Consider the following 13,403-nt stretch of genomic DNA (forward strand, 5'->3'; position numbering starts at 1 on the left):
CACCTAGATTTCTGTTTTCATACTTCTCTGGTATATTCTAGTAAATATCGCAGGTTCCCACTACCATAATTCATTATGCAGAATGTTTCCTACCCCAAATTGAACATGTTATTAACTCAAACCATACACTTTACCGAAGAGCAGGAACAGAGTTGGTCTTACAATACTGTAATGTAGGGAATCTTTCACCTGCTAAGAACCTCGAAGGTCCATTCAGAATGATCCCTTGAGGAGATGTAGGCAACTATGAAGGACCTGAGAGAGCAAAAGTCATCTTCCATGGCAAAGATCCTGTTCAGGATCAAGGGTGTGTCTGAACCAGCCTCTATCTTATTAATATAGAGAAAATGGACAAAACGGGGCCTGTTTGGAGAGCTCTTTTTGGGTGCCTATGATTGATATACCATTCTAACTTGTGAAAATGTCACAAGAATTAGGGGCAGCCTCCATGTCATGGGACACTTGAAAGCAACTGTTAGGACAAAGTGGTTGCCAAGGCAGTGACCTCATTCAGTTTCTGAAGGAAGTGACCTACCTCTCTCCCTTGGTGATGAAACTCTCTGAACTTGGGATACAGGAAGCAAGGCACCCAGAGCCAGTACCTGTCCCAGTTCCAATGGGCTCACTTTTTTGGTCCTACCAAGGACAGAGTCAGTCTTTCTTGGTACCTACTGCTGTGAGGATTGCCAAATGCCAGGAGAGCTCTGAAGAGGGGCCTTTCCTGAGGAAGCAGGTAGTGGTTCACCACTGGCTCCTGACAACTTCACAGGTTGGCAAAGGAGACCAGATCTGAGACAGAACAGGCCATTTCGGGGGAACATAATATGGCTCACCAGTCAGAGGACATTCTGGATACTCACAGACCTGCTTTGGGGAAGAAATTGCCTTTGTTTGTGTGGGTGTTATTTTGTGGTTTGTCTCATGTTCTGAGAATAGGGAGGAGAGGCGGTTTGTTTGGTTTGGAGTGGAGTGCTTCTAGAAAGTCGTTTGACAAGGCGAGGGTTTCTATCTGTGTACCCCACTGCTCACACTCACAACAAGCTGTGATGTAGGTGTTGTTTTCTTACTTGGCAGTTAAAGAAATAGATGCTCATGTATGAAGACACGAATGGTGTGACTCTGCTTTGTATACAACCAGAGAAATGAAAAATTGTGCTCCATTTGTGTACTATGAATCAAAATACATTCTGCTGCCAGGTATAACAAATTAGAATGAATGAATAAATAAAAGAGATAGATGCTCAGAGAGTATGCCCCATGTCATATAGTAAAGGGGAAGAGCTGGGGTCCATTAGGCAGACGCCCATGTCCTCCCCATCTCCTTTGGAGGACATAAGTGGCTCCTTTCATCCTGGAGGGATGCTGTGAGGTTGAGGGGGCCCTGGAACTTTCAAGCCCCCAAGAGCACAGAGGCCTTGGGATATAAGAAGAAAATTTTCCAGGCTCAGCCTGGACTTGATGATCCAGAAGCCCTGGAGGATAAAGCTTAACCATCTGGGTATAAAAAATAAATTCTCAGGTTGGGGATGTGGCTCAAGCGGTAGCGCGCTCGCCTGACATGCGCGGGGTGCTGGGTTCGATCCTCAGCACCACATAAAAATAAAATAAAATAAAGATGTTGTATCCACCGAAAACTAAAAAATAAATATTAAAAAATTCTCTCTCTTTAAAAAAATAAAAAATAAAATAAAAAAATCTCCCCAGAATTATGGAACAATAGCAGAAATGAATTGCAGAAATGGCACTAGGGAGTACACAGCAGCCCCTAACAGATCCTAAGCCCCCATCATGGATAGACAAAACAGTACTCAGAGTGGTCCTAAGGCCCAGTGACAGAGGCCCACCTTATTCTCTCCTGCCTGTACCTCCTTCCCATTAGCCCTAGCCAAGCCCTTCACCCCAGTGCTCCCAGGGAAGCCCCTTCCAACAAAGATCACCCCCTCCTCACACCTTTAGCTCTTGGAGCCACTGAGCTGGCAAGCCATATGGAATAGATTATTCTAGATCCATGATAATCTGATTATCTGGCCATGGAGCAGTTGGATGCTCAGCAGTGGATGTGGCAGTCACAGGCATCAGAGGGGTGATAGGAGGGAGGGGGTGGGAAGGGAGGAGAGAGATCTGGCAGATTCCCTGAAAGGCTCAAGATGAAGTGCCAGAAGCCCCGTGGGTTTGAGGGCTCTGATAATGCCCAGTAAATAGGTAGCACCTCTCACATGTGAGTTCCTACACTTCCTCCAGGTAAGTGGGAGTGATCTGAGCCTTAGAGTGAAAAGTGGAGAAACTGAGGCATAAAGAGATTAAGGACTGAAGTAACCCAAAACAAAGATGCAGACATGTAAAGGTGGGGAAACCTTTATCACTCACACCTCAGTTTCTCTAACTGTAAAATGGGGCAGAGACTCCTGTATTTCTTGGAAGAAAACAGCCCAAAGGTTGACCCTAGACTTTCCAAGGTCCTTGCATTCCCAGACAAAGCCAGCAGATGGCACTGCCCAGCCGCCTGGGAGCTTTGAACCTGCACAGGACAGACCTTCCTCTACTAGTCAGGACTTTTTTTCTGGAGCTAGGGCCATAAGAGAGGCTTGGCCCTACCAGAGAATAAAGGCGTCAGGACACTGGTAACTGTGTAGATGACCAGGGGAATGCTGGGGCTGGCTTCAGAAGTGAGTGCAGCTTGGCACAGTGGCACACACTTGTAATCCCAGCAAGTCTGGAGTTTCAGGCTGGAAAATCACATGTTTGAGGCCAGCCTTAGCAATGTAGGGAGGCTCTAAGCAACTTAACAATAACCTGTCTTAAAGTAATAAGGGCCGGGGATGTGGCTCAGTGGTAAAGCACCCCTGGGTTAAATACTCAGCACAGAAAAAGTGGGTGCAGCTTGGATTGGTGCAAGAATGTTGGGCTGTGACCCCCAAATAGGCCACTGGCCCTCTCTGAATCTATTTACTTATTTCATCTATCCACCAGGAAAAACATGCATTTATGAACATTGAGGGAGCCCAGATGAAAAGAATGAGAAGAAACGAGACAGGTTCAGGAGGGTAGGGGCCAAGCAGAGTTTAGCACCCCCCTGACCTACTGCTCTGGGTACAGTTAATGTAGAAAAGGTCAGAACCCAAGCCAACTGAAACTCTAGGTGGGGGGCTGCCCCGGGCTCTGTGCCCTGCCAACTGCTGCATGAGGAATTGCAGGGCCACCTCAGCTGCCAAATTGGGTCAGTGTCCAGCCTGCTTGATTCCTCCTCTCTCTCCCACACCACACTTTTCCTCCAGAAAAGCATGGATGGAGCTATATCCAGGCAAGAGACCTAGGTCTCAAGCCTACTCTGTCCCTACCCCTTCTCTCACATACTGCTTACTACAGCACCGTGAGGTGCCAGGAGAGTGGTCTGCCTGGCAGGAGGAAGTGCACAGGGCTGGATTCCTGGCCTGGGATTCCACACAAAGTTGGTGGGGTAGCTTAGGCCCTCAGCCAGCTGCAGGTCCTCTGTCCCCAGAGCAAATGTACCTGACATTAAATCCCATAAAATGCAGAGTGAGGATTTGTACGATTGAACTGTAATGTGTGGGCAGGACCTAGGGGAGGAAGGAGCCAGCAGTGTGTGCCTGTAGGTCTTTTGTGAAAGGCGTCCCTGGACAGGCTAGAGAACCCTGGGAAAGGGATGAAGCTCACGCTGGTGTTGTAACCTTCAGGGACTTATATGCACTCCCCCTTCTTGGCCAAAACTTTGTCATTTGACTCTCCTGTCTGTACCTCCTTCCCATTAGCCCTAGCCAAGCCCCCCACCCCAGAGCTCCCAGGGGAGCCCCTTCCAACAAAGATCACCCCCTCCTCACATCTTTAAACAATAGCATATTGATGCTGGGGATTGGAAAGAGAGACTTTTATCTGTTAGGTTTACATTTTTCACAAGGAGACTGTATTCATGTATTATTAATATGCAGTTTAAAAATATTTTTTCAGGGGCTGGAGTTATGGCTCAGTGGTAGAGTGCTCACCTAGCATGCACAAGGCACTGGGTTCAATCCTCAGCACCACATAGTGTAAAATATATTGTGTCCACCTAAAACTAAAAAAAATAAATATTAAAAAAATAAATTTTTAAGCAATGGAAAGCTGACAATGCACTTCCCAACTTTTTTCTTTGTCTTTCTTTCTTTTTTTTTATAAGCTTTGAAAACTTTGTTAAAGAAAAAAATTGCATAAAAATAAATAAAAATGACTTTTAAGTATACATATAAGGATGTACCTATGAGGAAAACTAAGGAATTTCAGTATATGCCTTGTGTTAAGTAAACCATTGCCATTGTACTGTGGAGTACCAATCATGACTTAAAAATCTTGTTGCAGAAATACAATCATTGATACAGAAAATACATCAGTGATTTTTTAAAAAACATTTATCTTTTCTTTCTTTCTTTCTTTTCTTTTTTTTCATTTTTTTTGCAAAACTCTTTTTAATTTTCCATATTTTTATTGGTGCATTATAGTTGTACATAATGATGGGATTTGCTATTACATGTTTGTACCTGTGCCCAATATAACAATATAATTGGTTAATATCACTCCCCAGCATTCCCCCCACTCCTCCCTTCCTTCCTCTGCTTGGTCCCTTTGATTTTCATGAGATCCCCAAGGTACCACCCCACTTCTTTTCCTTTTCATCTCTAGCTTCCATATATGAGAGAAAACACAATATACAACATTTGACCTTCTGAGTTTGGCTTATTTTGCTCAACATAATGTTCTCTAGTTTTATCAATTTTCCTGCAAATGACAAAATTTCGTTTTTCTTTATGGCTGAATAAAATTTCACATTTTCTTTATCCATTCGTCTGTTGATGGCCACCTAGGCTGGTTCCATAGTTTGGCTATTGTGAACTGTGCTGCTATAAATGTAGTTATGCATGTATCAGTATAGTTTGATGATTAATATTAGTATTAATTCTTTAGGATAAATACCAAGGAGTGGTATAGCTAGGTCATATGGTTGTTCCATCATTTGGGGAAACTCCATACTGGTTTCCATAGCAGTTGTACTAATTTACAGTCCCATCAACAGTGTAAAAGTGTTCCTTTTTCTCCACATCCTCTCTTCCAACATTATTATTTTTATTTTATTTTTTTGGTACCAGGGATTGAACTCAGAGGTGCTCGACCACTGAGCCACATCCCCAGCCCTATTTTGTATTTTATTTAGAGACAGGGTCTCACTGAGTTGCCTAGTGCCTCGCTTTTGCTGAGGTTGGCTTTGAACCGAGATCCTCCTTCCTCCCTGGGATTACAGACTTGTGCCACTGCATCCAGCTATTATTTGTAGTCTTGATGATTTCCACTCTGACTGGTGTGAGATGAAATCTCAGTGTAGTTTTGATTTATATTCCCCTAATTGCTAATGATGTTGAACATTTTTTTCTATATATTTGTTTGGCCATTTGTATTTCTTATTTTGAGAAGTGTCTGAATAATTCATTTGCCCATTTACTAATTGGGCTATTTGATTTTTTGGTGTGAAGTTTTTTTTTGAGTTCTTTATACATTCTAGATATTAATACACTGTCAGAAGAGTAGCCAGCAGATATTTTCTGCCATTCTGTAGGTTTTCTCTTCACATTCTTAATTTTTTCCTTTACTGTGCAGAAACTTTTTTTTTCATATATATTTTTTTAATTTTAACATTTATTTTTTAGTTTTCGGTGAACACAACATCTTTGTTTGTATGTGGTGCTGAGGATCGAACCCAGGTTGCACGCATGCCAGGCGAGAGTACTACCGCTTGAGCCACATCCCCAACCCTGTGCAGAAACTTTTTAATTTGATGCTGTCCCTTTCATTAACTCTTGGCATTACTTCCTGAACTTTGAGGGTCCTACTGAAAAGTTGCTGCCTGTGCCTATTTGCTGGACTGTGAGCCTACATTTTCTGCTAGGGGTTGCAGAGTTTCGGGCCTGATGCCTAGGTCTTTCATTCATTTTTAGTTGATTTTTGTGCAGGGTGAGAGGAAAGGGTCTAGTTTCATTCTTCTACAGAAGGATAACCAGTTTTTCCAGCATCATTTATTGAATAGACTGTCATTTCTCCAATGTTTTTGGCACCTTCATCAAGGATCAGATGACTGTATCTGTGTGGACTTGTCACTGTGTCTTCTATTCTGGACCATTGGTCCAATATCATGCAGGTTTTGTTACTATGGCTCTGGAGTGTAGTTTGAAGTCAGGTATTGGGATGCCTCCAGCATTGCCTTTTAAACTTAGAATTGCTTTGGCTACTCTGCGTCTTTTCTTCTTCCAAATGAAGTTAAGGACTATTTTCTTTTCTAGTTCTGTGAAGAATGTCATCGGTATTTTGATGGGGATTGCATGAATCTGTATATTGCTTTTGGTAGTATGGCCATTTTAACAATATTAATTCTGCCTAGCCACAGACATCAGAGGTCTTTCTATCTTATGTTTTCTTCAGTTATTTTTTTTCTTCAGTGTTCTATAGTTTTCTTTCTCTTTTTTGGTTGTTCTGGGATTGAACCCAGGGCCTTGTGCATGCATACCAACTGAGCTCTATCTCCAGTCCTATAGTTATCTTTGTAGAGGTCTTTCATCTCCTTTGTTAGATTCATTACCAGATTTTTTTTACGCTACTTTGAATTTTGAATGGAGTTTTTTTCCCAATAATCAGCAAATTTATTGTTTGTATATAGGAAAGTTACAGATTTTTGTATGTTGATTTTGTAACCTACTACTTTGCCAAATTTGGGTTTTGGCTCTAGCAATCTTTTGATTGAGTTTTTTTTAATCTTCTAAGTATAGAATTATAGCATCTGCAAATGGTAATGATCTGATTTCTTCCTTTCCTATTTTATCCCTTTTATTTCCTTCTCTAGCTTAATTGCTCTGGCTAAAATTTCTAAGATCATATTAAATAGGAATGATAAGAGGGAACATCAGTGATGATCTCAATAAGTCAGTGAGAGAAGTTGGTCACAAAAGAAGGTGCTTTCTGCATACCCACAGTAAGTGAAAGCAGGGACTCAAACAGATGCTTGTATGCCAATGCTAACAGCTGCACTATTCACAATAGCCAAATGGTGTAAACAATTCAAACATCCACCAATAGATGAATGGATAAACAAAACATGGTCTACAAAACAATGGAATATCATTCAACCATATGAAGAAATGAAGTGCTGATGCATGCTGCAATGTGGATGAACTCCCAGTAACATTATGCTAAGTGAAATAAGCTAGACTCTATGAGAGGCATAACTCAGTGGTAGAGCACTTGCCCAGCATGCCCAAGGCCCTGGGTTCAATCCCCAGTGCTGCCAAAAAAAAAAAAAAAAAGATATAAACCAGACACTAAGGACAAAGGTTGTGTGTTATAGAGATTGGAGTCATAGAGATTGGGAGCAGATTAGAGATTATCAAGGGCTGGGGTAAAGGGGTAAGAGGGCTTTATTGCTTAATAGATATCAAGTTTCTATTTGAGGTGATGAAGACATTTTGGAAACAGCAGTGGTAAGAGTTGCTCACATTGTGAATGTAGTTTATGCCACTGAATTGCCCACTTAAAAATGGTTATGATAGGGGCTGGGGATATAGCTCAGTTGGTAGAGTGCTTGTCTCACATGCACAAGGCCCTGGGTTCAATCCCCAGACTACCCCCAAAAAAATGGTTATGATGGGTGGGGAGGGGGATGTAGCTCAATGACAGAGCACTTACCCAGCATGCATGAGACCCTGTGTGTGGAAAAAAAATGCATACTTTGTGTTATATATCATGATTTTTAAAAAATTTAAAATATATGGGCTGGAGTTGTGGCTCAGTGGTAGAGCACTCGCCTAGCATGTGTGAGACTCTGGGTTCAATTCTCAGCACCACATATAAATAAATGTATAAAATAAACGTCTATCAACATCTAAAAAAAATTAAAATACAATGCAAAAAAATCTTGACTTATGAATTCTGTCTCAGTAAAGCTGTTTTTAAAAAGAAAAATATGGGTTAAGGGTATACCTTAGAGATGAAATGACTGCCTAGCACTTGGAAGGCTCTGAGTTAAATCCCTAGTGCTACAAAAGAAAAAAAAAAAGAAAGAAAAGAAAAAGGAAAGAAAAATATACCAGAAACTTCAAAATACAGAAAAACAACTATAAAAAGTGACATTCTCTGTCTCAATGCCTTTTTGTCCCGTGCAGGTATTAGCGAAGCTGCCTGGCAAAGGTCAACCCGCCCTAGGATGCTGCTCTCTCTAGAATTGAACAGGGGAGGGGCACTTTAGAGACCCTTCTTTTTGCTTGTCTGTATCTTATTTTGGTAACAGGCACGTGTTACTTTGGTGAAAGATAAGAAAGGAGGAAAGGAGGGCAAAAACACTTTGCAGCCCCCTCCCCAGTTATTTTGCAGCCCAAGAGGTAGGACCCAAGTTCCCTTTTGGCTGTTGGAGATAAGGTCAGGGAGAAGGCTCTTCTGCCCCAGGTCCTGCAGTGCCTGTAGGGCGGGCACCTCTCACTCTCCCCTTTGTCCTTCCCAACAGCAGTAGGGCCTCAGGTGTTGTACACAGGTGTCCATCTGATCCTCACAGAGACACCCTTTAATGAAGAAGACCAAGCCTTAGGAGGGGAGACCGGCCCCAGCCTGAGCTGCCTCCCCTGGACCTTGTTGTCCTAGAAGCTTTGAGGCCTCCTTGACTTAATCTTCTTGTTGGAGGAAAAGTAGAGGAAGCTTCCAGCCTCCATGCTCAGCCTCCCGGGTGCTCCAGGGATGCCTGTGTCTCCAGCCTCCCTTACTTCCCAGTCAACAGTGGTCGCTTCCTTCCTCCTTTTCTTCTATGCTCTCCCCGCTGGCTCTGGGGTCCCCTTGTGGCAGCCCAGCCTGCCTACCCCCTCCTTCCTGGGGCCCCAGGCAGCCCTGCCCTGATGCAAACACAGCCTTCTGCCTGGCTTCCTGCTTCCAGCTCTTAACCTCCATCTCCTCTTCTTCCTCAAAATCCCTGTAGATCCACTGCCTCACTAAAAGTCCAAGCTCTGCACTCAGCCAACCCCTGCCCACCTGCCTGTCCACACCATCTCCTGCTGCCCTAGTGGGGCTCCAGCCCCTGCCATGGCCCAGTGAGCTCTGAGTTTTGGGACTTAGGTTCGCAACTTCTCCTCTGCAGGATCCCTCCATGTGAAGAAACCCACAGTTTAGGGCCGCTCCCTTCCCTCTGGAGACTCATCCTGATGGCCCAGACAGCAGCATTGCTCTGATTCCACAGGCATCTGAACCCCAGGTCACCCCAGCTGCAGAGCAGTCTTCCTCCTCCCTCCACTCACTAGCAGGCCTCTCAGACCTCCGGGGAACCTCAGCCCTGGCCCCACCAGGCTCAATGCATGGACTCTGACTCAAAGGCAGATACCAGTGAGATAGAATTTTGGCTCTGAAGACTTTAGGCAAGTGACAGGACCTCTCCGGGACCAGTTTCCTCATCTGTGCCGTGCACGGGGTTTGAGAAAGGAGCAGGCTCCAACAGGCACAGTGTTCAGCCCTGCTTTGTGCTGAAGTGCTCAGAAGACAGGCCGGTCTGAGGTCAGGTCAGGGACGGCCCCGGTTCCAGGGACTGCTTTGCAACCTTGCTTTGGTGGTTGTAAGTCTCTGGGCCTCCTGATAACACTCATGGTCCACTGTCAGACAGGGCCTTGTCATCAGGCTTCCCTGGGACCCGGGGAGGCTGACTCAGGGCAACTGAAGTGAGGGGCCCCTTTCTGACACCTGCCCCCATACTCCTCCCATCCCTGGCTCAGTGATACATGCCCTGTCTTTACTTTGGCCTCCCAACCCCACCTCAGGAACACTTTCTGGGGCTTCTGAGGGGGCCTGCTGCCTGACTGTTTTGGAGGCCCCTCCACATTCTGGTTCCCAAGTCGACACCTTCTGCCCTGAGGGAGGCAGCAGCAGTGTCAACAGGCAGCCAAGAGGTGTGAAGGCAGCCACAGTGGCAAGGACCTCTGTGTTTGCTGGTAATGAGAATACCACTCGGCCCCTGCCTGCCCCCCTTCCCTCCAGTATCCCATAGCTGACACCCCAGGGCCTGGAGAGGACTCGAGATGAAAGGATGAGACCTGTGGTCAGAGGCCTTCTCCGGGGCCCTGTGTCGCCTTCCCAAAGGGGAAATGCTGTGGAGGACTCTTGGCGCAGTACTGTGGGCAGCCCAGGGTTGCTGGGGCCAGGCGTGAGCAAACCTGGAGACCTGTGCTCAGCTCCCACAGTCAGGCAGGACCTGGGTCACTGCCCTCCCACGCCCCTCTCAGGGTCAGGGCTGACTGAGCACGGGTAATGGGGGAGAATCTGGGGACCCTGCCCTCCCAACCTGATTGGTGGTTTGGGGAAGGGGAGAAGGGAGTGGTGGGATGGAGGCTTCGGTCTCCTCACTGGTCTGACAGGAACACCAACACGGCATTGCCTGCCTCACAGTACCAAGCTGACCAATACCACGTGGGCATGTCCATCCAGCGGTGAGAGTGGCCTTCTGGTTCCTGTCCTGGAAGCAGGCCCACCTGAACCACAAGCTGCAGGCACAGAGAGCAGGGGTGGAGGTGGTCTGAGCTGAAGGGCCTGGGAGCCTCGTTCTGCATTCCCTTATCCTGGGACTGGCCCCTGGATCTGGGATCTAGAAGTACCTCAGTGATCACCAGCCCCAACCTTTCTGCTGTGTTGGTGTTTGGCAAGGGCCATCACAACTGCCCACTCTTGTCTGGCATACACCTAATGTGTAATAGTGATATGGCCTCTTCTCATCTGCCTCCACGAACAGGTCACTCCCTGTCTCACAAGATAGTCCCTCCAACCCCTAGGGCCAGGTCTCTCAGGGTTACTAACACATCCTCTTAGCTTCTTCTTTTTGGACTAAACACCCCACCAAGTCCTTGAGATGTTTCTCTGGTGACCTGGCTTCAAACCTCCCTCCCCTGAGCTCGGGTTTGTCCCCAAGCCCAATTCACTGTGGCTTCCAGGTTTCACTGCTTACTCTAGGTATCCACCCTGCCTGAGAATGGGAGCCATCACCTTCTTGGTTCAAGACCTGCTGCTTCTTGCCAGTAGGAATGCACCTTGGCTTTTTCTGCACTTGACACCTGGAAGACAATGACCGCCACGCCCTTCCCACCTGCGCTGCTGCTTACCTGAGGCCTCCACATCCTAACTCGCAGGAGGGGTACATACGGCTTTGTGGATTCTATCTTTTTACACCTGATGGGTTTGTCCCAGCCCATCAGAGTCTCTTTAGATTCTGGCTGTTGCCCAATTCACTTCCTGGGTTCAGGTCTTACCCAAATTAGATCAGTCCCCATCTTCACTCAAAATCACATTGCCCCCAAGCAGGCACCTCCCTCCAGAGACCATCTTCCAGGTGAACATCTGTCCATGCATCATCTGGAAACTGTCTCTTGTGAATTCACTCAATAATTCATGAGTGTCATTTGTTGACAAGGAAATCCTCGAAATTTCCTTATTATATGGACAGAGATTGTGTTTGGTTGCTCATAGAATAAACGCACGATGACAAATGAGATGGTGATTTTTCTTCCACATTAAAGAAATTCAGGGATGGAGAGTCCAGAGCCCCTGTGGTACTTCCATGTTGTCACCAACGCCTCAGGGTTTCTTTCTGCTTCACCATCCTTAGTGTGTGATTTCTGTCCTCAGGACTGCCTCAGAGTAAGAGGAGGGTAGCTGAATTTCCACCCATTGTGTTTTTCAGGTAGGAAGAAAAGATACAGTACAGAGTCACAGGACTGTGCCTGTCAACTCTCCAAGCTAGGCATTGGTGCAGATGCCTAGAATCCCAGTTACTTGGGAGACTGAGGTAGGAGGATTGGGTGTTTGACGCCAGCCTGGGCAATTTAGTGAGACCCCAGCTCAAGATTAAAACAAACAGACAAACAAACAAACAAACAAACAAAAAACAGTGGTCTCCCAGAAGCCCCAAACAATGACAAATGACACCTAATAACATCTCATAGGTCATTCCAACTGCAAGAAATGTAGGTTTTGAGCACCACCCTCAACAAAACAGAGTCCTGTTATTTTAAGAAAACAAGACAATTAGAGGTCATACCAGATGCAGTACGGGTAAACTATCTGTGTCAGTCACACTTGTGAAATCCACACATTTCACAACCACGTTTCCCTGACCTAGCCACTGCCTCTTCCTGTCGCAGGAAGGAAGAGGTAATTCTGGCATTACCAGCAGGCCAAGGCCCAGAATTCAGCCACCCTGCCCAGCAGCACAGCCATTCTCCCTCCTCTCCACAATGTCAGATGAAGGCTGGAGGGCAGGACTCAAGCCTAACTAGTTGTCCTGCACCTGGAGCAGGTTACAGCCCATAGTAAGTACCTGGCTCCACACCCATCATCCAGAGGAATAGCTTGCAGGGATGCAGGCAGGTGGGTAAGTTGGCTGGGCCAGGACCCTGCCCACTAGGAGGAGCTGGTTCTGACCTCTATTTCTAGTCTTCTGTGGCTGGTTGGCCAGCACCAGCTCCGAGCACCGGAGTTCTGCACTGCAGGTCTGATGACTCTCGCCATAAGGAGGCACCTGTGGAGGATGGCCCTGTGCCGAGTCCAGGCTAGAGTTGGAGTAGGGGGTGCGGTGGATGCCCAGAGTCTGGTGCTGGACAGTGTCATAGAAGGATGGATTACTTTCCTTCTGCTGGGAACAGTGCTGGGGGTATCAGCCCCTTTACAACCGAATCCATTCCTTTACCCACCTCATTCTGCCATCCCCAAACTTGCTATCAGCCTAATGTCAACTCTGTGCTGGATACTATGGCACACACCATCTGAATTATCCCGTGATCAGAATTTCTACTTTAGAGATGGGAAAACTAAGGTTGAATGAGTTATCCAAGTTCCTAGAACTGTTCAGGGGTGGAACTGGGAGTTTAAACCAGCCCTTTATGATGCAATAGACCAGCACTAGCCACTTAGCCACACTGCCTCCCTTGCCAAGTGGAGTCTCAGGGAGTGGAATGAAGTTGACAGTGTTCCCTATGCTTCAAGAGCTGGTGGAGGGGCCTATCAGAGGCCACAGCAAACCAGGACTCCACCTTCCAGAACTTACACTCAGACACCCCACAGCCTAGGGCCTGGGCTTTAGGGCTACCCCAAACCAAGGTAAGTGGGCCAGGATAGTCCAGAGATGAGAGGGTAGTACAGACCATGCGCATGGCCTTGTGTTGGGGGTGGGGTCTCACTCCTCACCAAATCCCTCCCCAGGAAACTCCTTTATGCTGGTTCTATAGGATGCAGGGGGGTGGGAGGGTAGGGGGTAGAGAAATGATTCTGGAAATTCAGAACCTTCCTGGAAATTACAAAGTTGTTCCACCACTGCCCATTCAACTGTTCACACACAAGACAGCACTATGTGG

General features: G+C 46.3%; 1 non-coding gene across 1 annotated transcript; it reads left to right on the forward strand.

Annotated features, from left to right (window-relative positions):
- The first annotated feature begins 7,588 nt into the window (after nucleotides 1-7,588).
- Trnav-cac (transfer RNA valine (anticodon CAC)) lies at nucleotides 7,589-7,663 on the forward strand. Its single transcript has one exon. It is a non-coding gene; the product is annotated as a tRNA-Val (tRNA).
- Nucleotides 7,664-13,403: the final 5,740 nt, after the last annotated feature.

Source organism: Callospermophilus lateralis, unplaced genomic scaffold (assembly GCF_048772815.1).
Source record: "Callospermophilus lateralis isolate mCalLat2 unplaced genomic scaffold, mCalLat2.hap1 Scaffold_60, whole genome shotgun sequence".
Classification (NCBI taxonomy): Eukaryota; Metazoa; Chordata; class Mammalia; order Rodentia; family Sciuridae; genus Callospermophilus; species Callospermophilus lateralis.